The 23123-nt window shown below is 48.4% G+C and overlaps 1 protein-coding gene across 4 annotated transcripts in view; it reads left to right on the top strand.

Annotated features, from left to right (window-relative positions):
* CRTAC1 (cartilage acidic protein 1) overlaps positions 1-23123 on the top strand; it is a 537130-nt gene that overhangs the window by 182233 nt on the left and 331774 nt on the right. The window lies entirely within an intron of this gene.

The raw sequence follows: 23123 nt of genomic DNA, 5'->3' as shown, positions 1-23123 counted from the left end.
AGGAGCATAATCAGGCAAGTGGAGGTAAAGTGAGCCCCTGGACTGCAGGAGATAGGAGAAGATAAGGGAGGTGAAGCTCTGGTAAGTAGACTGATGGGGGAGGAATAGATAAGTAGAGCATTTTTCTTTTTTAGTGACAGAACCCCTTTAAGCCCACAAGCCCACTTCACAGGTTCTCGTTGTCTCGCGGGTCCTTACACTAGCAAGACATATAACCTCAGGAAACCTGCCTACAATGTGGGGTGATCGTCCTCACAGGGATGACCCCATGCTAGAACCTAGGGACCTACTTCGTTCTACATGATAAAAACCCAGAGCAAGACACAGTTCACACTACACATACCAAGAGCTGCACAGACATGCAGGAACATGACACTGTTTACACTGAACATCCTGAATGCAGCACAGACAGCTCACGTCCAGCCACATGCTTAGACACCTCATGTCCAGACACATGCACAGACACGCAGGAGTATGACACTGTTCACACTGAACATCCTGAACGCTGCACAGACACCTCACGTCCAGCCACATGCTTAGACACCTCATGTCCAGACACATGCACAGACATGCAGGAGTATGACACTGTTCACACTGAACATCCTGAACACTGCACAGGCACCTTGTGTCCAGCCACATGCACAGACACGCAGGAGTATGACACTGTTCACACTGAACCTCCTGAACGCTGCACAGGCACCTCGTGTGCAGCCACATGCACAGACATGCAGGAGTATGACACTGTTCACACTGAACATCCTGAATGCTGCACAGACACCTCACGTCCAGCCACATGCTTAGACACCTCATGTCCAGACACATGCACAGACATGCAGGAACAGGATACTGTTCACACTGAACAAATGGAGGAAAACCCAGCAGCCTCTAGCAGAGGAGCTGGTATACATGAGCAGCAGACCTGGGGGATTGGCTGGCTGGAGAAATCCACATCCAGCCAGCTCAATCAACACCACCTGTGAAGCTATGCTGCTGAAAACTCATGTAGTACCACAGATCCCAACAGAAACCCTAGCAAGGACCATTAAGTAGACCTTTATGGGGCCGTTTGGTGCGTAAATACGCAGGAAAATAGAGTAAACCTTGTTCTTTTGTGTGCAACCAAAATGCATGCAAAAAATGGCATCAATGGGCTCTATTCTCTGCATATATTTCACGCATGCAAAAACGTGCGCAAATACCTTCACCCGAAGGAGCCTTTGCACGGCTTTTTTGAAGGAAATGCTGAATCAAGCAATACAAAAGTATATATCCCTGAGCTCAGCATCTCCCCTTCATCTTGTGTTTCCCTCAAATAAGAGACCCGTCTGATCTACTTTAAATGGATCACAAAGGCAACTTTTATAAAACTAGAATATCGTTCTCTCTGAAACTCCGGGTGAAAACTATTGTTTAGGCTGCTACAATAGATATGATCTACACTTAGCCAGAAACTTAGTACATTCCATTGTGTATAGAAGGACGTGTGAAAAGTACAAATGTTCCGACTATTTGTCTGTTGTACAGCTCCATTAGTGCTAATAAAAGGGAAGCTTTCAGCAGATTCTTGCAGCCCTAACTACAAAAAGTATGAAATACTGACAGAATCCCTCAATACAAAAAGCTAAGTTTTTTTTCTGAAGTGCTTGTGATTTTAAAAGGTGCCGGGTATGAAATGATGAGTCCTCCGCCTTCTCCTCACCTGCCTCGCCTCAGTCACCTTATTTGCACCATCCCAAATTTTTATGCGCTGCAGCCATTTCTGATGTGGACAGAACATGTACTGTTCATCCTGAGCCCCCTGGTTCACGAATGGGATGCTACAATGATGATAACAAACGGTCAGTCAAATCATTAGGACAAAAGGAGAATGTGAACCTAACAGTAATATACCGCAATACCTGCCTGTTTTTGCGCAGGATTGTCTTGTGAGCTAATCCGCAAAGTCGGCGTGGTTTACACAAATTTTATTTAAGTTTCTTTGAGTGGCTGGGGTTTAAAATGCTCATGATTTGGGATTCACTTGTTGGGTGGTATGAGTCATGTCAGGGTCTGTAAAAAACTAGATGACAACTTGTACAGCAGGGGTGTCAAACTCATGTTTTCCTGGGGCCACATCAACATTATGGTTGCCTTCAAAGGGCTCCATTTTACACATATATTTTTTTTTGTGTGTGTAAGGGTGGACTCAGGAACGCTATCTTTTCTCCTTAGGGAGAGCACCTAGAAGGTGAGTGAGTGAGGAGACTTATAAGGCCAGCTATGCTCCTCTGGGTAATATGCAAATAAGAGAGATGGAACAATACCTCTGCAGAGCCACCTATTGGAAGGCAGCATTCCTGCAAGTCAATGTTAGACTCTTTAACCCTTGTAACAGTGTTTCAATTCCCAGTCATTGTTACAAGGTTTGTATAACGAGTCTAACATTGACTTGCAGGAATGCTGCCTTGCAATAGGAGGCGCTACACAGGTATTGTTCCATCTCCCTTATTTGCAATAGGGTGAACTCACATGGATGTGTTTGTGCACGCAATAAACAGAGAATAGAACATGTTCAGTGAATGGCTGAGCGCTGTCTCTAATTGGCTGAGCGCTGTGACCAATCACAGGCAGTGCTCAGCTGTCATTCAATGAATGCCTGAGTGCTGCCTGTGATTGGCTGAGCGCTCAGCCAATCAGACCAGCACTTTCTGGAGGCAGTGATTTTTAAATCCACAGCCATCAGAAAGGGCTTCAGAGCAGACTTTGCATGAAAGAAAGAAGACGCTTTCATAATATCCGCCAGCACTACGTGATGCCATTACCATTGACCCCGCCCCCTGTAATTACCCATAAATATTCAACATGTGCGGTATGACGCTATCTAGCGGTGCTTCCAGTACTTTCTGGGTTTGTGAGAGAGTAGCTGAGGTTGGGGTCATCTTCTGATGACGCGGATGCCCTTTTGCCTTGGTAGCGGACGCGCATATGTAGGCAGGCATGTGAGATGGGAGAGGTTGTTCCAAAAGGAGGAGGAGGTTTGGGGTTCGTTCTCAGGGGCTCAGAATGCCGGCTTCTGAGCTATGAAATTTATGAGCAATTCCATCTCTACTCGGTAGAGGAGGTTTCTAAAAGGAGACTCTCCTAAGCCCTCTCCAAAGTGTCTGTTGTGACTTTCCTGCAATTACCGGCAAACCTTATAGCACACTGACAGGTGGCTGCGGAAAAACTACGTTTCCCACGCATGTTCGTTGACATTTCCCTATAGACTCCTATGGGGCCTTTGGTTCGCAATTTTGTGCACAAATAGAGCACACAAAAATGCAAGAAGGTCCAAATACGCAGTTTTATTCCGTGAAAACACTGCATATTTCATGGACTGAAATTTCATATATATGAGGGAGCTCTGTATGTAACTATTCCTTAACAATGGAACTCTATGCCCTATGATGGGGTTTCTCCCTTTACACCTCTTTAGCACGGAGCTTCGTACTTTGGAGGGTGGCTTGGGTGCCGGATAGGGCTATCAGAGCTGGGCAGAGCGATGTGGAGGGGCATCGGAGCCCAGAATTCAAGAGGGCACCCACTCCCTGTGCTGGCACCACTCCCTCTGCCAAGGGTTGGCTGCGTCCTCCAGGAAAAAGTGGAGAGCCAGTCCTTCTGCATCCGGATCTCGTCATGGGTCACATAAATTGATTCGGCAAGCTGCATTCAGCCCGTGGGCCTTTGAGTTTGACACACGCTCTATAGGGATTATAATGGCTGCCATTAGTAGTTGTCATTCAACATAAACCCATATAGGTGACCGAGATAAAAGATGATCTAAAAAGATATTCCCGCAGTTCCTATTAGAGGACAACGTAGGGACATCTATTGCCGCTTGTACTTGTTTGCATAGGAAAGCCATCCACAGTCGTGGTGCAGATGAGTCAACACTTTGAACTTCCTATGGAAATGGCGCTCAGTTCACAAAGCCAAAGCCTAAGTGATCTGGACAGCATGAACTCCGCTGGCTTTGGAGCATACGCTACATATTCTTGCGGGCTCGAGATGACGGCTTGTTTAATGCAAGAGCGGTGAAAGCTGGAGATGGTCAGATAATTGCTTGTCCCTATGGGTTTCCGATATGCGGATGTATAACCCTCCTGCTAATGTGTATAGCTTGCAGTGCAGTTCTTCCCAGGATAGAATAAAACAAAGGCCTGTGAAGATGACAAAATGCTCTACAACATGAGGCAGATCTGAGCCAGGTATATTATGCCAACATCAAATGAGTTCTGCATTATTAATTTATGGCTGCTGTCTTATATTTAAGAGTCATGTGCGACTAAGCTGTACATAAGGCTTCGGGGGTTTGCAGAACACTTGGCTGACGGACAGGACCATAGCAGATTGTCTATCTGCTCTACAATAAAACATCAACTTCAGACATAGTTATAGGAAGTCGGTCACCTATTTTTTGTGCTATAAACCCAACTGTCCTGTACAATGGGCGATGTTAAGTGAAATCCATAGATACCTTTATTTCGGTCCTGCGGGACTCCACCGCTAGAGATGAGCGAGTATACTCGCTAAGGCACATTACTCGAGCGAGTAGTGCCTTAGCTGAGTATCTCCCCGCTCGTCTCTAAAGATTCAGGGGCCGGCACGGGTGGGAGGTGAGTTGCGGCGCGGAGCGGGGGGGGGGGGGGGATCTCCCTTCCGTTCCTCCCTGCTTCCCCCCACCGTCCCCCGAATCTTTAGAGACGAGCGGGGAGATACTCGGCTAAGGCACTACTCGCTCGAGTAATGTGCCTTAGCGAGTATACTCGCTCATCTCTATCCACCACCCAGATATTAGCCTTTATGTTTATTCCACACCAAGTATAGATTAGCATTGCACCGTCCAATAGATGGTCTGCCGCTGCCTTCGGGAGAAGATCTCTCCCTCTCTAGTCTTTGAAAACTCTCTTAGCTCTGCCCTCTGAGATGTCACGTATTCCATCATCTGTACTGACGATGGCGCATACGCTGTGAGTTCTCGGCCAGGACTGATGTCACACTCGTGCGCCATCTGTGCCGCGCAAGCACAGTGATGATGGAATGCATGACATCTCCTGCGGGCAGGGCTGGAGATGTTACTAAGCATGGAAAGGGGCGGTTTTCGGTTTTTCAAACACTAGCAGGGACCAAAGGTAGCTTTGGACCACCCATCAGACTGTGCAGAGTTAAAGGGGTTGTCCCGCGCCGAAACGTTTTTTTTTTTTTTCAATAGCCCCCCCGTTCGGCGCGAGACAAACCCGATGCATGTGTTGAAAAAAAAAAACGGATAGTACTTACCCGAATCCCCGCGCTCCAGTGACTTCTTACTTACCTTGCGAAGATGGCCGCCGGGATCTTTACCCTTGGTGGACCGCAGGTCTTCTCCCATGGTGCACCGTGGGCTCTGTGCGTTCCATTGCCGATTCCAGCCTCCTGATTGGCTGGAATCGGCACACGTGACGGGGCGGAGCTACGAGGAGCAGCCCCATTCAACACGGAGAAGACCGGACTGCGCAAGCGCGTCTAATCGGGCGATTAGACGCTGAAAATTAGATGGCACCATGGAGACGGGGACGCTAGCAACGCAACAGGTAAGTGAATAACTTCTGTATGGCTCATATTTAATGCACGATGTATATTACAAAGTGCATTAATATGGCCATACAGAAGTGTATAACCCCACTTTTTTCGCGGGACAACCCCTTTAAATTACATGTGGTGAGGGATAAACATAAAGGCTAACATCTGGATTGTGGGGTCACGTTGAACAGAAAATCTGCCTGGAGGAGCCCTTCAGGTGCTTTTAGACGGACCAATTCTTGTTCAAAAAATCGTGAAACGAGTGAAAGTGAACAATAATCGTTCAATCTCAACGACCGACCGACGTTAACTAATCAGACTGAACACCAAGGCTTTAACCAAGTGCAAAGGCCATAGAATTATGATGGGTAGGTGTTACGGCACTCTGCCCCCCGAGCGCCAGTTGGGGTGCCCTGATCTCCTGCACCCCACTGTCCCTGCCTACTTGCCTCGGCCCTGGCTAACCCCAGGCGGACAACTGGGCGGCAGTCCCTGCACTGGCTAGGGACCTGGCGACTGCCTAGCTGGAACTACTAACAGGGGACAGAGTGCCGACAGAAGAGGCAGGTGTAACAAACCAACAAAACTTACAAGTACAAGCAGGGCTGGAGATGGAGCTCACAGGCAGATAGACAGGACCCGAATGGCAACTAGTGCTGACTAGGACAGACCAGACTAGGGGCTAACAGGACCAACAGAAACAGGCTGAGAAAGGATAGCAGGGCTGACAGACAACTAGTGACTGGCTGAGGAAAACTGCAGACAGACTGACTAGCTGAAAACAGAACCAATAACTGGCAGTGAGCTCACATCACTGCCAGTCTCTTAACCACAAGGTTCCGCCCCCCGGGCGGAGAGTGGGAGGAGGCAACTCCACCCACTGCTGTATAAGAAGAACGGAGGAGTGCGGGCGGCACCCTACGGGTGGACACGCCCATGCCGCCGCCCACCGGCCGTCCCAAGCTGCTGGGATAACCTCGACACAGGGCTCCAGGCTGCTGGAGCCGACGCCGGAGCGACGCGCGCCGACCGCGGGGCCCCGTGCCGCGCTGTATGGTAACATTACCCCCCCTCTGACGGGGGACCTCCGGGCCCCCGGAAACTCGACCAGGCTTATCCAGGAGGCGGCTGCGAAAACGCTGTACCAACCCGAGAATGTGACCCTCCTGGGCGGTCACCATGGGCTGATCCTCAGGTCCATGACTTCGGTAGTCTGTGGCTGCCCCATTTCCTTCAGGGCCAACCGTTGACATATCGTCATGTTTCAGGTCGTCTTCCGAGTCAATGTCCAACCATTCACCACTGTCTTTTGACCCATCCTCGCTACCAATGACGCTGCCTTCAAAATCTGAGGCATCTCCAACTTTAAAATCACTGTCATCTGAGCTATCATACTCCAAAAAACTCTTCCGGGCCCCCAAATATTGTAAGGTTCCTGTAGCCCGGCGAGAATCCAGGATCTCCTGGGCCTCGAATTCAACTTCATCACGGACCGGGGTGGGCGGCGGGGGACCGGAGGTGGGCATCACCGAAGGGACAACAGGTTTCGACACAGACTTATGGAACCCCCTGCGACCCCTCCTTTTGCGATTTCCAGAGGACCGGTACCCCTTCTGTCCCGCCCTGTACGGCTCAACCACCGACAGACTCTCCTCACAACGCAACTGCATACGAGACCCCACCCCTTTCTTCCGTCCCCCCTGCAGGGCATCGGTGGCGACATCAGCAGCAGGGCAGGCGGACGGGGTGTGAAGGTAAGTGGGACCTCGGGGACTGAGTGCGGTCTCGACTGAGCAGGGAGGATGGGAAGCGCGATGGCTATGGCAGAACGGGCCCCACTGGGTTAGCTCCCCAGTGGCCCAATCGAATTGGGGGTTATGCAACGCCAGCCACGGCATCCCTAGTACCATGTCTACCGACATTTTCTCCATTACCAGGAATGATAGACCTTCCGAATGGCGACCCCCCACAGTGAGTTGTAACACTGGGGTCCTCCATCGTACCAAGCCCGAAGCCAGAGGAGTAGCATCAATGCTAGCAAAACGAATTGGCGTCTTCAGCGCCAAAAATTCCGCCCTCAGGGGCTCAACAAGACGCATGCTTACCAGGTTAGCGGCTGCTCCGGAATCAATAAATGCCTGCCCTAGGCGGGAGAAGTTCCGGAATCTAACCTGGCAGGGTATTAGAAGTCTAGGACGTACCTGTGGTCCTAGGCGACCCTCCCTGCAATCGCCTAGGACTGGGAGTCTTTCTGCCGATTCGGACTGTGGGCGCTGAGGCCTCAGGGGGCAGGTTATCACCCGATGTCCAGCTTTCCCGCAGTAGAGGCAGAGATGATGCAATAACCGAACTCGGCGTCGCTCCTTGGGGTCCAGCGGGTCCAGTTCCATAGGTTCGGGAACAGAGACTGGTACGGAAGAGGAAGGAACCGGACAAACGACCTCCCTGACTCTACTGGTCTGCCTGTCCTGCTTCCCAGCCCTGAGCCTCCTATCTGCCTTCACCGCTAGCTCCATGGCCTCCTTTAAGGACCCGGGAATGGGATGGGAGATCAACAGCTCTTTGACCGCGTCCGAGAGACCCTGCAGAAAAACGTCCTTCAGGGCACTCTCGTTCCATGCAGTGTCGCCCGCATAGCGTCTGAAACTGGAGCAATAATCCTCCACACAAAGCGACCCCTGATGCAGCGCCAGCAACCGTGAAACCGCCAACCCCACTCGGTCCGGCTCATCGAAGATGCCCCCGAGTTCCTGAAAAAAGGAGTCCACCGACTGCAGGGAGGGGGAACCCTCGGGAATAGAAAAGGCCCAAGTCTGGGCAGAGCCCCGCAGCAGGGACATTATAAGCCCGACCCTCTGGGCCTCTGAGCCCGAAGAACGGGGACGCATCCGAAAAAACAGGCGACACGCCTGTTGAAAAACGAAAAACTTGTTCCTCTCCCCAGAGAACACCTCGGGGAGAGGGCACTTGGGTTCGGGACTGGTAAAGGCGTTCTGCCCCTGCGACAACGCCCACTGCTCCTGGGCCACCATGCGAGCTGACAAATCCCGGATCACCGGCACCAGGTCTTGCAGCTGGTTTGCAAGGGCGCTGATCGCCGCCATGAAAAAAAAGGTATTTTAAGGGCCAGTTATTATGTTACGGCACTCTGCCCCCCGAGCGCCAGTTGGGGTGCCCTGATCTCCTGCACCCCACTGTCCCTGCCTACTTGCCTCGGCCCTGGCTAACCCCAGGCGGACAACTGGGCGGCAGTCCCTGCACTGGCTAGGGACCTGGCGACTGCCTAGCTGGAACTACTAACAGGGGACAGAGTGCCGACAGAAGAGGCAGGTGTAACAAACCAACAAAACTTACAAGTACAAGCAGGGCTGGAGATGGAGCTCACAGGCAGATAGACAGGACCCGAATGGCAACTAGTGCTGACTAGGACAGACCAGACTAGGGGCTAACAGGACCAACAGAAACAGGCTGAGAAAGGATAGCAGGGCTGACAGACAACTAGTGACTGGCTGAGGAAAACTGCAGACAGACTGACTAGCTGAAAACAGAACCAATAACTGGCAGTGAGCTCACATCACTGCCAGTCTCTTAACCACAAGGTTCCGCCCCCCGGGCGGAGAGTGGGAGGAGGCAACTCCACCCACTGCTGTATAAGAAGAACGGAGGAGTGCGGGCGGCACCCTACGGGTGGACACGCCCATGCCGCCGCCCACCGGCCGTCCCAAGCTGCTGGGATAACCTCGACACAGGGCTCCAGGCTGCTGGAGCCGACGCCGGAGCGACGCGCGCCGACCGCGGGGCCCCGTGCCGCGCTGTATGGTAACAGTAGGATGGTAAATGAAGCTTTCTTCCACCAGAACGGCTCACCACCACCAGCTGTAATAAATTAATAATTAAGCACTAAAACAAAGAAAAAATCTTAAGGATGGGCATCCAGTAATAACATTCCAAGAGGCCTCTGCACGCACGAGCTGCCCTTAAATATCCACCCCAGCAGGCCGCCTTACATGACCACCAACTAATTAAATCAGACTCCCAAATGCACCCCTAAATTAAGTTAAACCCTGAAAGACAACCATCAGTGCTATCACTTTTAGCTACAAGCGGTGGACAAAAATATGGAAACACCGTATTAAATGCATGCCTTAAATTACATGGGATTTTAAAGCATATTTCAATTAGACATGTAGAGACCGATTTTAAGTGGAGGTAATATGACACAGATGCTGCCTGGCAGAAGTGAACACCTGCCCAAACAACAAGGTTCCATCGGTCAGGGGTTGGAGCTACTCAGTTGCTGTTACCAGTTGGCTGCCAAAACTACCCAGAGCAGGGCAAGAGGTGCAGTAAACACAAATTTGGCAGGAAAGCTCTCATCCAAGCAGGGATCAAAATGGCAGCTCAGTACTAATGGTTAAAATCCCAAACATTTTGTAGTAGCATATACCCCCTGTATATGCTACTACGCCTCTAGGGACACCATTTTTTAAATTTTATTTTATTTTTCTCTTGGTGCCATCAAAGTTTCTTGGCCGTAATGTGAGATCTTTACCTACCATACGCCACTAATGATAATGGTGTCTTTAGGCACAAATGTCCAGGTGCAACTGCTACTTCTGCACCTCCTATAGCTGCCCCCTTGACACCATCCATACTTCTTGAGTGGAGCTAGGCCCCCTAGCAATGCTTTATACTTGCTACCCTAGTATTAACTCCGATGTTCTATCATAATGGTTTTATATTTATTGTTCAATGCAATATGCTAATTTAATCGGTGGCCCCATAATGGTGACAGCCGTGGGTGTGCGGGCTCTTGGTTTAGCATAGTTACAGGTAGCACAAAAAGCAGTAAAATAATTTCCCAACAAGGTAAATGGATATCATATGTCAGCAGTTAGTGCCAGCTGGCGTTCCAGCAGCGGAGTGTTTGGCAGTCGGTATACGCAGGGGTAACAGAGGTGCACACCATCATTTTAATTACACGCTAGCAGACAAAAATCACTAATCGATATACACAGCAGTTACACAATTACAGCCGTTGAGCAGCAGTGGCTTTCAAAATACATCAAACACAATGTCCAGCAGGAGGGATCCACAGCGATGCTGGCGGGATTCTAGTATCTACTTAATCTTTAGACCCTTTCGTGTTAACCTCACGGCTTCCTTGCTTTACCTTTGCCAGTGGAAATTACTGTATGATGAGTATGCTTTGCAATGCAGAGGAATCTCTTCAAGGATATGTCTGGAAATCCCTAAAAAAGCTTTTCGAAAATTTGCAAATCTAATATATAGATGTGTCCATGGCCAGCTTCGCTATATGGCACCTGTGCGGTCAGATAGGGTGCGGGCCACAGCTTGTAGGGTGGATGTCAGGTGGATGTAGGTTGAGGGCTGATCATCTCCTTAGGCTGGGTTCAGACGGGGCGGAAATTCTGCAAGATTTGGTTCTTTCCCCTCTTCCACCCCCACCTCCCCCTGGTCTGTTATGAGGCACCGCTGCCAGCCCACAGCAAGCCACAACACAGTTGCTTAGTTCTGCTGCTGTACTTATGTTATGAGCTCAGTTCTCATGCTGCATTTATGTTACGAGTTTTGTTCTGGTGCCATATTTTTGTTATGAACTTGGTTCTGGTGCTGTATATATGTTATGAGCTTGGTTCTGGTGCTGTATTTATGTTATGAAATTGGTTTTGGGCCGTATATATGTTATGAGCTTGGTTCCCATGCTACATTTATGTTACAAGTTTTGTTCTGGTGCTGCAGTTATGTTATGAGCTTGATTCTGGTGCTGTATATATGTTATAAGTTTGGTTCTAGTGCTGTTCTCATGTGCTGAGCTTGGTTCTGGGGCTGTTTTTATACACTGTACTGTTCAGATGTGGGTATGCTGCTATCTTGCTAATTTCTGCACAAGCAGAATGCAGGCAGACTGCCTATTAGTCGTGCAGTATATGAGTATCATTTTTTTGCCATGACTTGGACGCCAACAAATCTACATGGATTGCCCTATAACCTAAGGTTGGCACTGAATTTATCCACATTTGGTTTGAATTTCTCCTGACACATTCCTGCATCTTCCAGTAAAAAAAATATCCATAAAACATTTTTTTAATATGAACTCTATGGACAGCAGATGGCGAATTGATGGTATCCATCACAGAAAAATATGTGGGTGTTTTTCCAATGTGAGAACCTATGCCATCCTGCGCCATCCATCTTAGGATATATCAAGTTAGTGTAGTGGCCCGGTACAATGGGGCCCCTCCATAACTGTATGCATGCACTTCTCTATGTAATGTCAGTGTCTTTTGTGTTGCATGATAGATGTGTATTGCACAGCCGCAGCACTGAAAGGGTTAACTGTCTGATATCTGAGCTGACTGTCTGGAAAATGTATCTGTTTGTTGTCACGTAACCTTGTGATATATATGTGGATGCAAGGTGTATGAGTAAGAGATCTGGGTTCTGTTCATGCAGCATACCTTTTGCTATCAAATGTGAGTGTTGACTGCTGGAGAGAAGAGTGTGTGTTGCCGAGATCAGGACCAACAGATAACAGGACTGTGGTTTCTCCTGTCCACCCATGAGTCCTCCCTGTCACACCACTTTGACATTTTGCACTGTTTTCCTGCTGGCGTACATTTTAAAGTTGTTATCAAATTACTTCAAGTAAAGCAACCAGTCGCCTGTCTGTTTCCAGAGGCTGTGTCTTAAAAAAATCCCGTGTGTGTGTGTGGATTTACTCCGACAACTAGGAATTCCCCAATGGAGGCCACACGAGGTTGAGTTTACTCTGACATCTAGGAATTCCCCCACGGCAGAAGAAACAATGGCTTTATACGTGACACAAAATAGAACCAAGGTAATCCAGCACTGCGTTTCCCGTTTCTTAACCTGCACTCGACCCTTGGATGTGTCACCGGTTACCCTCCGGGTGGGAGACGGTAGAACCACCATGACAACGCCCACATTCTACCCCGCTGTCTCCTAAGCCATGTCAGGTTCCTTGGATGCTGCACTAGAGAAACTTTAAGGGTGTTTTACAGGACTTCCAATTTGATGACTTACTGTTTGATGAAGTAGGGTTTTCTGAGACTTACAGTTGATGACAACTGTTTGGAGGGGCCATTGAATGCTCATCTTATACCAGGCACAGCACTATATTGTGCAGGGGTTGTAATGTGACTGATGGATGTGATATCACCAGCCAAAGAAGAGGTGGCAGCACTTGCTCATTCGTGGTGGCCCCTTTAAATAGCTGATTGCCATGGGTGCCAAGAGTTGTACCCCTACTGATCAATATTGATTACCTATATTACGAAAAGTAGGGTTTACCTGATGAAGACCTCAGAAAGGGTTGAAACTTGTTGTAATGTTTGCTCTGTTTGGTTCTATAAAGACCTTTGGATACAAGTCCTGATGTCAGGAGTATCTAGTCACAGCTTACCAGCGGCACCGTTGGTGTGATACTTCTGTTTTCTATCCTATGGAAAGGCCATCAATATCAAAGTCCCAGTAAACCCCTTTTAGAGAGGACACATCTGTATAAGGTCATTTAACCTACTTATAGAAAGTCATCTTAGTAATGAATCAACCCTAGCGAATATTTTTAGGTGGACTGAGATGGAGCTTCTGTTTGGTGGCCGTGTTTACATGGGACAACTGTCGCTTACATTTGCGCGATTGATGATAGTTGTCCCATGTAAAGCCACACTAAGGCCTCATGTCCACGGGGAAAATCATTCTCCATGGAGAATCCGCAGTGGGTCCCTCCTGTCCCTCGGACATGAGCACTGAAAATAAGAATAAACTCACCTGCTGCGGACGGTGCAGGTCTTCCTTCCTTGGTGGATGGATCTTTTTTCTTCGGCCCGGCGGATGTGCTCGTCACACCAGCTGCGTGCCGCGCGCATGCGCCGGGCACATCCGCCTGGCCAAAGAAAGAAGTTTCGGGCCGCAAAGGAAGGAAGATCTGGATCGCCCGGAGCAGGTTAGTTTAATTCAGGCGTGGGTCTACTGCGGATCCGGAGAGCTTCCATAGGCCTCAATAGAAGCCTGCGGGAGCTGTCCCCGCGGGAGACCCGCACGAAAATGGGGCATGTCCGGATTTTTTCCTGCACGCAGGACCTGTGCCTGATGGGAAAAGTGACATCCGCAGGTATTTAACTACCTAGGGTTAACTAGACATAGGGTGTCTAATGCATCCCTATGGGGCGCAGATCCGTGTGCAGGAAAAACGCTGCAGATTTAAAATCCAAATTTGCCCGTGGACATGAGGCCTAAGGGCGTTGACAGCCGAGCACATTTCACAATGCGCACACTCCTGAGTACACTCCTGAACTAGTGTATTTTTCGCGTGTGCCTGCACAAATATTCCACGCATTTGTGCAGGCACCACTTGTTCATGCATGAATTAAATGGCTAATTAGCCTAACTAGTTGCTGATGATCGCGGGTCTGCACAGCCTGCAGATGTGCAAGTTTACGCACTTTTTCATAGGCAGCTACTGTTTTTTTAGTGTGCAAATTCATACAAAATATTTTTTTGTGCCATAAAAACTGCGGTGAGAAGGAAGCCATTGAAAAAAATGGGTTCCATTCTCCGCATTATGTGTGCGAGATTTTCTTGTGCGCAAAAATATGCTCATCTGTCAAAGCCCGAACTCAGACACGTTAGTGCACGGCAACTTACTCCAAAACATTTGGAACCAGATATACAACGGTTTGACTCTTTTCTTGGTGCCGTAAGATGGTGCCTTTTGATGTAGATGCACGCACTATGTCCAAAAAGAAGGATGTACAATAGGGCTGATGTACTGAAATCTGCTCTCCAACTCCACATATCTGGGCCTTTTTGGAGCCAGATATATACAGACGGTCTTGATGTTCCGGGTTAACATTGTGTGTTGTGTAACAATGGATAAATGATGACCCAACCAGATGATGTAGATAAAAGCCTCTTCTTCTTACTGGTATTTAGTTGCTTCTTTTGAGTCGTTATCGATTGGTGTTGGTGAATACATTATTCAGATATCTCCATTGAATACATCCGTTTACAGTGTCATCATCAAGTCAGCATATGGTGGAAGCATTACCATTCTTTCCTCTTTTCACATCTGTTTCTGTTAGGCTGGTATTGTGTAATAAATCCAGTATTAGATATACCACTATGCCAACTGTTGAGCTCTATTCTGTTATGGGTGTAGACTAGAGATGAGCGAGCATACTCGATAAGGCAAACTACTCGAGCGAGTAGTGCCTTATTCGAGTACCTGCCCGCTCGTTTCTAAAGATTCGGGTGCCGGCAGGGGGCGGGGAGCAGCGGGGCAGAGCGGGAAGGAACGGAGGGGAGATCTCTCTCTCCCCCCTGCTCCCTCTTGCTCACCGCCGCAACTCACCTGTCACCCGCGCTGGCAGCTGAATCTTTAGAGACGAGCTGTCAGGTACTCGAATAAGGCACTACTCGCTCGAGTAGTTTGCCTTATCGAGTATGCTCGCTCATCTCTAGTGTAGACCAGTGCTTCTCAAATTATGATGGACCCCACTATTGAGGCTTAAGGAGGAGGCAAAGTACATGTCTCAAGAATCCTCATGTTCACTATGACAATCGCACTGACCCAGGTGTTTCGACTACAAGGAATTCTTCAACTGGATCATCTCCTGCCTTCTAACCTCTTGTTGGGACAGTTTCTACGTAATTGTTCCTACAACTGATCTATTGGAGTTGGTCAGCTAACCTCATTGCTTAGCCAATCTCTTTTAGGGAGGAGCTCCTCATTGGCTAGCCTTCCTTTAAGTATCCCTAGCTTCTGCAGTGTGGTTGCTGGTGACAGCTGTAACAATGTGCATTTAAAGGGGTTGTTTGGTTACAATCTAAATTTTAGCCAAATGGGTTAAAGCAATAAAACAAAGGGTACTTACCTGTCCTCAATCCTGGTGATCCAGTATTGCATCCTTGTGATTCTCTTGGTCTCTGTTGACAACTAAAGTCAAGTAACTGTCAGGTTACACTAGTGACTTCCTGCTTGCTGATGAAGGATAGCAGTATATGCTGTGATTTCTCGTAGCCGTTACTGGCATAAATGTTGACCACAGGTAAGGCCCATAATTTGGTTGTAGGGCATGAGGAGAAAGAGTTTGAGATGCCCTAGTGTAGTTTGAGTAGCATGATTATCATATAGTTTCAAAGCCAACATGGCTGGCTCTCTCACGGTCTATAATCACATCCTGCAAAAGTCCAGCGGATTTGCCTGCTCTAACAGAATTACATTTATTGACTTTAGGTGGGTATGTGGCAATGGAAATTTTTTTTTGCTCCACCCCCTTTTACAGGACTTCTCTATTATTGCATATCTGTCTTAATGAGTGGGATCTGATCTTTGCAAATAGCTATAATATTAGAAAAGGGACATTTATTTGTTTACCGGAAGTTAGAGCATCAGCCAACACTTGGTGATTATGTTTTAGTTACTTTTAGACTTATTGCCGCTCTTCTATTGGCTTGTGGCGGCCATTTTTTTTTTACAAGGTATGACAGAAAGTGCAGCCACATTGGTTGTCACTCTTGTAACATGCTCTAAATGACGGCCCTCTGTTATTTTGTTGCCATATTCTGCGCTATCAATGAGAATTTGCTAAGTTGCTAATTCCAAATTGACAACCAATATTTCTTCACTTCCTGTTACCATTTTAACAAAAATGGGTGTCATAAAAGAAGAGAATATCAATATGCAGACGGATTATATGTTGAATTCTGGTGAATGCTCAGCATTGGCCAGGGAACTTGGGAGTCTTTGCATTTCATGCACGTAGGGAAGGCATCTCCCACAACACTGCAGAAGCTGGTATTCAGCATTACTCAGCACTAAATAAGGAAACCCCGAGGCAAGGAGCTGTATCACCAGACCTGACAGCTTGGAAGAACAATGCAAAACTTATGTTAGGGCAAAGAAGAAATCATTGTAAAGTCATTTATTGTTAGCTGTTCTAAAAGCTTGGAGAAGCATGTTTATTATAGAAAGTCCACATTTTATGGTGTTTTTCAGATTTTTTTTCTCATTAAAGTCAAAACCGCATCAAAAATATATCCTAACCTCCCCCCAAAATGGAATGCAGCGATGTAGAGAAAAAGCATTCCCCAAAAATGGTTTTATTGGGCAAAAGTGTCAAAACCTTAAAAAATATATATAATTTTGGTATTGGCATAATTGTACCAACCTGCAAAAAAAATGTATCAAAAAGCCCAAAACAATGGCAGAGTTGATGTGTTTTCTCTCCCTGCTCTCAAAAATTTTTTTTTAAACTTTTACAATACATTCTATGTATCCAAAATAATGGTACCAATAAAAGCTACAGTTCACCACACACAAAACAAACCCCCATACGGCCATGTTGTCGAAAAGTAAAAAAAGTTATGGATTCCAAAAAAATGGAAATGAAAATCCCCCCCCCAAATCTTCTTATGGCCAAAATAGGGCATGTCCTTAATGGGTTAATGAAGGTGGCCCCATATCAGGAACCTAGGGCAACCCTGGCTTTCCCTAGGTGATGACAGAGAATCGTGGCAAATGTAAGATGACATTAAAATATATAAGCACTAGTGCAGGGAATGAGATATTAAACACCCCAGATAATTATCTACAGCGCACCCTATAAAGCTAATGTGCTGAAATACAAGCTGGCTGTCCCGATCATTAGTTTAACACACGATCGTGTGAACTAAATCGCGGTCACGCAAACAAACGCGCGATCTCGCAAACTATAACCTGCACTGTCAAGTAAAATTCCTGACTGGGTTCAAAATATTTTTTCCCTATTTTCTTCCTCTAAAACCTGGATGCATCATCTGGTGCATCTTATAAAGCAAAAAAGTACGGTAATATGCAGGTCAAAATCAGGAACCGCCGACTCCTTCAGAAACTCCTTCAAGCAGGAGTACAACCGATGTTCTTTGTGAGGAGGAGCCAGAATAAATATAGACAAACTAATGGTGATTGGCTGGTTGGGCTCTCCCACCCCATAGCCAATCAATCTGCCCATATACATGCAGAGAAGTACTCTTGTCAGTGCCCACCATCAAAATGACAGGGACGATAGGAAACCACTCTCGGTTAAACCGACTGGCGCCTACTATGGGTGCAGGTCGTTACACAGGATGTTGGCTGTAAGAGGCCCGGCGGTGGACGGAAGGAGCCGTGGGAAGATGGGGGAGGTGAGTTGACTTTATTATTTTAGTACGAGGGACATTATGGCTAATGTAGGCATTATGGCTATATATTCCTACAAAGGGACTTTCGTGCTACATATTACTACAGTGGACATTATGGCTACAGGGAGACATTATGGCTATATAGTCCTACACAGGAAATTATGGCTATATATCACTACAGGAAGACATTATGGTTATTTATTACTACAGTGTGGCTCTTTATTTACTACAGCGGGACAGTGTGGCTTGTTATTAATTACTCAAGGAGTGCTGTGAGTTGAGCTGTTATACAGTTTTTGGAGGAAACCATGTGTGGTACTATTAAGAGTTTATCTTAATATAGGGAATACAGATATGAAAAAGTAAAGAGCCAAATACATCTGTATGGCATCCACATCTGTATGCCAATCAACAAAAGTTGTCATGTTGATCTGGACCGGATGGAGAAGAAAACCACAGCACTAGAAATGAGCGAGCGTTCTCGTCCGAGCTTGATAATCGTTCGAGTATTAGGGTACTCGAGATGCTCATTACTCGAGACGAGCACCACGCGGCAGTGGGCTTTTTCAAAAAAATTGGAAATAAAAATCTTTGGGCTGTCTGTGACTGTCTTCAGTTTACTGCGTGTCTGCTGGGGGTAGTAGTCGCTTACTTATTACCCAGCTAGGTGTTACTGCAGCCTTGCGCATAATTTTTTCTGGCTGCACTGTGCTTTCAATAACCACAGTCATCCTCCAACAGGGAAATCCATATACAGGCTATATAGGCAGTGTGCTTTTTCCCAAAAATTGGAAAAAAACACAATATTTGGGCTGCCTGTGACCGTCTTCAGTTTACTGCGTGTCTGCTGGGGGTAGTAGTCGCTCATTATTACACAGCTAAGCGTTACAGCAGGCTTGCGCATAATTGTTTCCTGGCTCTGCTGTGTCCATTACATGATCGCTGTCATCCCGCCAGAGGGAAACAGTATACATATATACGCTGCATACGGTATCTGTCTGGTTTCTCACCTCACCATTTAAAAAAATTGAAGCAAAATACTTAAGGCCTACCACTGGCCTTTGGCCACTTGACTGGTTCTGCGCATAATTGTTTCCTGGCTCTGCTGTGCGCTCTGTAAGCGAAGTCAGCCTCCAACCACAGGCCAATAAGCGGCACATTTAATTACAGCGTTCTGTTTCTGCTCTACTCGTAATACACCATGCTGAGGGGTAGGGGTAGACCTAGAGGACGTGCTCCCCCTATACTGCTGCTAGTGATATGTTACTGGGGCCTGTCCAGACTGCTACTACTACTGAAATGGAACTAATACTGTGCTCCCCCTATACTGCTGCTAGTGATATGTTACTGGGGCCTGTCTTGACTGCTACTATTACTGAAATGGAACTAATACTGTGCTCCCCCTATACTGCTGCTAGTGATATGTTACTGGGGCCTGTCTTGACTGCTACTACTACTGAAATGGAACTAATACTGTGCTCCCCCTATACTGCTGCTAGTGCTATGTTACTGGGGCCTGTCCAGACTGCTACTACTACTGAAATGGAACTAATACTGTGCTCCCCCTATACTGCTGCTAGTGATATGTTCCTGGGGCCTGTCCTAATGCTACCGCTGAAATGTTACTAATTCTGGGCGCTGCCTATACCGCTGCTAATGATATGTCACTGGGGTGTGGAAACGGAGGCTTCCCAAAGACATGATGGTGGCGAGGCCATTTCCCACCAACGCGGTTACTGTTAAGGTGCATATAACCACGGACACGTGGAGAGGACACGTAGTGCCTCAAAAACATCCCCCTCCTCCTCCAACAATGAAAACATTCTTGGCAAATACCTTTGCATTGGTCCGTCTGGTGGCCAGTCCAAGAATTTCACCTTTAACGACACAACAAGAGAGCTCCCCCACCATCCCCCCGCCACGGCCCACTTAATCCTGGCCACATTCCGAAAACCAACTAAATAAAACCGCGCTACTAGGTCCGCAGTCGCGACCACATTCCCACCAACGCGGTTACTGCTAAGGTACATATTACCAGTCTGACTGGCGCATGCACTGTGGGCCGAAGCCCACCTGTATTGTATCTGACGTTAGCTCTGCTAAGCAGGGCACTGCAATGGGATACATTTATGTACCGCCGGTGGGTTCCAGGGAGCCACCCATGCTGTGGGTCCACAGGGACTTCACATTACGGATTTGTACCTGCCCGTGTCTATGTATTAAAAACCCCGGTCAGACTGGAGCATGCAGTGTGGGCCGAAGCCCATCTGCATTTAATCTGACGTTACCTCAGCTGTGCTGGGCACTGCAATGGGATTTGTTTATGTACCGCCGGTGGGTTCCAGGGAGCCACTCATGCTTTGGGTCCACACGGACTTCACATTAGGGAGTTGTACCTGCCTGTGTCTACTTATAAAAAAAACCCAGTCTGACTGGGGCATGCAGTGTGGGCCGAAGCCTACCTGCGTTTAATCTGACGTTACCTCAGCCGTGCTGGGCAATGCAATGGGATTTATTTATGTAACGCCGGTGGCTTCCTGGGACCCACCCATGCTGTCGGTCCACACGGAGTTGTACCTGCCTGTGTCTACTTAAAAAGAACCCCAGTCTGACTGGGGCATGCAGTGTGGGCCGAAGCCCACCTGTATTTAATCTGACGTTACCTCTGCTGTCCAGGGCACTGCAATGGGATTTGTTTATGTACCGCCGGTGGGTTCCAGGGAGCCACCCATGCGTTGGGTCCACACGGACTTCACATTAGGGATTTGTACCTGCCTGTGTCTATGTATTAAAAACCCCGGTCAGACTGGGGCATGCAGTGTGAGCCGAAGCACATCTGCATTTAATCTGACGTTACCTCAGCTATGCTGGGCACTGCAATGGGATTTGTTTATGTACCGCCGGTGGGTTCCAGGGAGCCACCCATGCTTTGGGTCCACACGGACTTCACATTAGGGAGTTGTACTTGCCTGTGTCTACTTATAAAAAAAACCCAGTCTGACTGGAGCATGCAGTGTGGGCCGAAGCCCACCTGCATTTAATCTGACGTTACCTCAGCCGTGCTGGGCAATGCAATGGGATTTATTTATGTATCGCCGGTGGCTTCCTGGGACCCACCCATGCTGTCGGTCCACACGGAGTTGTACCTGCCTGTGTCTACTTAAAAAGAACCCCAGTCTGACTGGGGCATGCAGTGTGGGCCGAAGCCCACCTGTATTTAATCTGACGTTAGCTCTGCTGTCTAGGGCACTGCAATGGGATTTGTTTATGTACCGCCGGTGGGTTCCAGGGAGCCACCCATGCTTTGGGTCCACACGGACTTCACATTAGGGATTTGTACCTGCCTGTGTCTATGTATTAAAAACCCCGGTCAGACTGGGGCATGCAGTGTGGGCCGAGGCCCACCTGCATTTAATCTGACGTTACCTCAGCTGTGCTGGGCAATGCAATGGGATTCATTTATGTAACGCTGGTGGCTTCCTGGGACCCACCTATGCTGTCGGTCCACACGGAGTTGTAACTGCATGTGTCTACTTATAAAGAACCACAGTCTGACTGGGGCATGCAGTGTGGGCCGAAGCCCACCTGCATATCATCTGACGTTACCTCAGCTGTGCTGGGCAATGCAATGGGATTTATTTATGTAACGCCGGTGGCTTCCTGAGACGCACCCATGCTGTCGGTCCACACGGAGTTGTAACTGCATGTGTCTACTTATAAAGAACCACAGTCTGACTGGGGCATGCAGTGTGGGCCGAAGCCCACCTGTATTTAATCTGAGGTTAGCTCTACTATCCGGGGCACTGCATTAGGACAAACTACAGGAGCAATACAGCGCTAATGAGACGTGCACAGCTACGCTAGCATTGGAGTCCGCTGTAGACCCGCGATTGCTGAGGGTTTGTGCAGAGGCCTATATCCTGGGTGCAGTGAAAGTCCGCTTCCAGCCTAGGATTGCTGAATTTGTGGGCTGAGGCCTATGCCGTGGGCACGGTGCAAGTCTGCCATGTTTGGCCGCTCAGATCAATTTTTTGTTCATGTCTTGGGTTTCCTAGGACCCACCTATGCTGTTGGTGCAAACTTAGTTCCCATCGCGGTGTTTGACCTGTCTGGCACAAAGGCACTGACTGACTTGGATAGGGGGCAGAGTGCTGATGGCTTTCCCCTTGCAGTGTGGATTAAGCTATGCAACACCTTGACAGAATGAATACTGGATTCCCCATTGCTATGCCCACGTTTGCAGCTCCTGACGGAGGTGGCACAGGATTGGAGTTCTCATTGCTTCTGTACAGCATTGTGGGCTATTGCCCCGCCCCTTTTAAAGAGGGTCGCTGCCTGGCCCTGCCAACCCTCTGCAGTGTGTGCCTCCGATTCCTCCTCATGGCAGACGCACTTATAAATAGACATGAGGGTGGTGTGGCTATGAGGCCAGCGTGTGGCATGAGGGCAGCTGAAGGCTGCTCAGGGACACTTTGGTGTGCGCTGTGGACACTGGGTCGTGCGGGGGGGGGGGGGTGTTGGGCAGCATGTAACCCAGGAGAAGTGGCAGCGGAGTGTCATGCAGGCAGTGATTGTGCTTTGTTGTAGGTAGTGTGGTGCTTAGCTAAGGTATGCCTTGCTAATGAGGGTTTTTCAGAAGTAAAAATTGTTGGGGGGGGGGCACTCTTGCCGCTATTGTGGCTTAAAGGGGTTGTCCCGCACCGAAACGGGTTTTTTTTTTTCAACCTCCCCCCCCCCCCCCCGTTCGGCGCGAGACAACCCCGATGCAGGGGTTAAAAAAGAACACCGCACAGCGCTTACCTGAATCCCCGCGCTCCGGTGACTTCTTACTTACCTGCTGAAGATGGCCGCCGGGATCTTCTCCCTCGGTGGACCGCAGGGCTTCTGTGCGGTCCATTGCCGATTCCAGCCTCCTGATTGGCTGGAATCGGCACGTGACGGGGCGGAGCTACACGGAGTCGGCATCCTGCACGAGCGGCCCCATTGAGAAAAGAAGAAGACCCGGACTGCGCAAGCGCGTCTAATTTGGCCATTAGACGCCGAAAATTAGACGGCACCATGGAGACGAGGACGCTAGCAACGGAGCAGGTAAGTGAAAAACTTCTTATAACTTCTGTATGGCTCATAATTAATGCACAATGTACATTACAAAGTGCACTAATATGGCCATACAGAAGTGTATAGACCCACTTGCTGCCGTGGGACAACCCCTTTAATAGTGGGACCTGAGAACTTGAGATGCAGCCCAACATGTAGCCCCTCGCCTGCCCTATCCGTTTCTGTGTCGTTCCCATCACTTTCTTGAATTTCCCAGATTTTCACAAATGAAAACCTTAGCG

Source organism: Eleutherodactylus coqui, chromosome 4 (genome assembly GCF_035609145.1).
Source record: "Eleutherodactylus coqui strain aEleCoq1 chromosome 4, aEleCoq1.hap1, whole genome shotgun sequence".
Taxonomy (NCBI): Eukaryota; Metazoa; Chordata; class Amphibia; order Anura; family Eleutherodactylidae; genus Eleutherodactylus; species Eleutherodactylus coqui.
The sequence above is the reverse complement of the archived record's forward strand: the minus strand, read 5'-3'. Positions and strand labels throughout refer to the sequence as shown.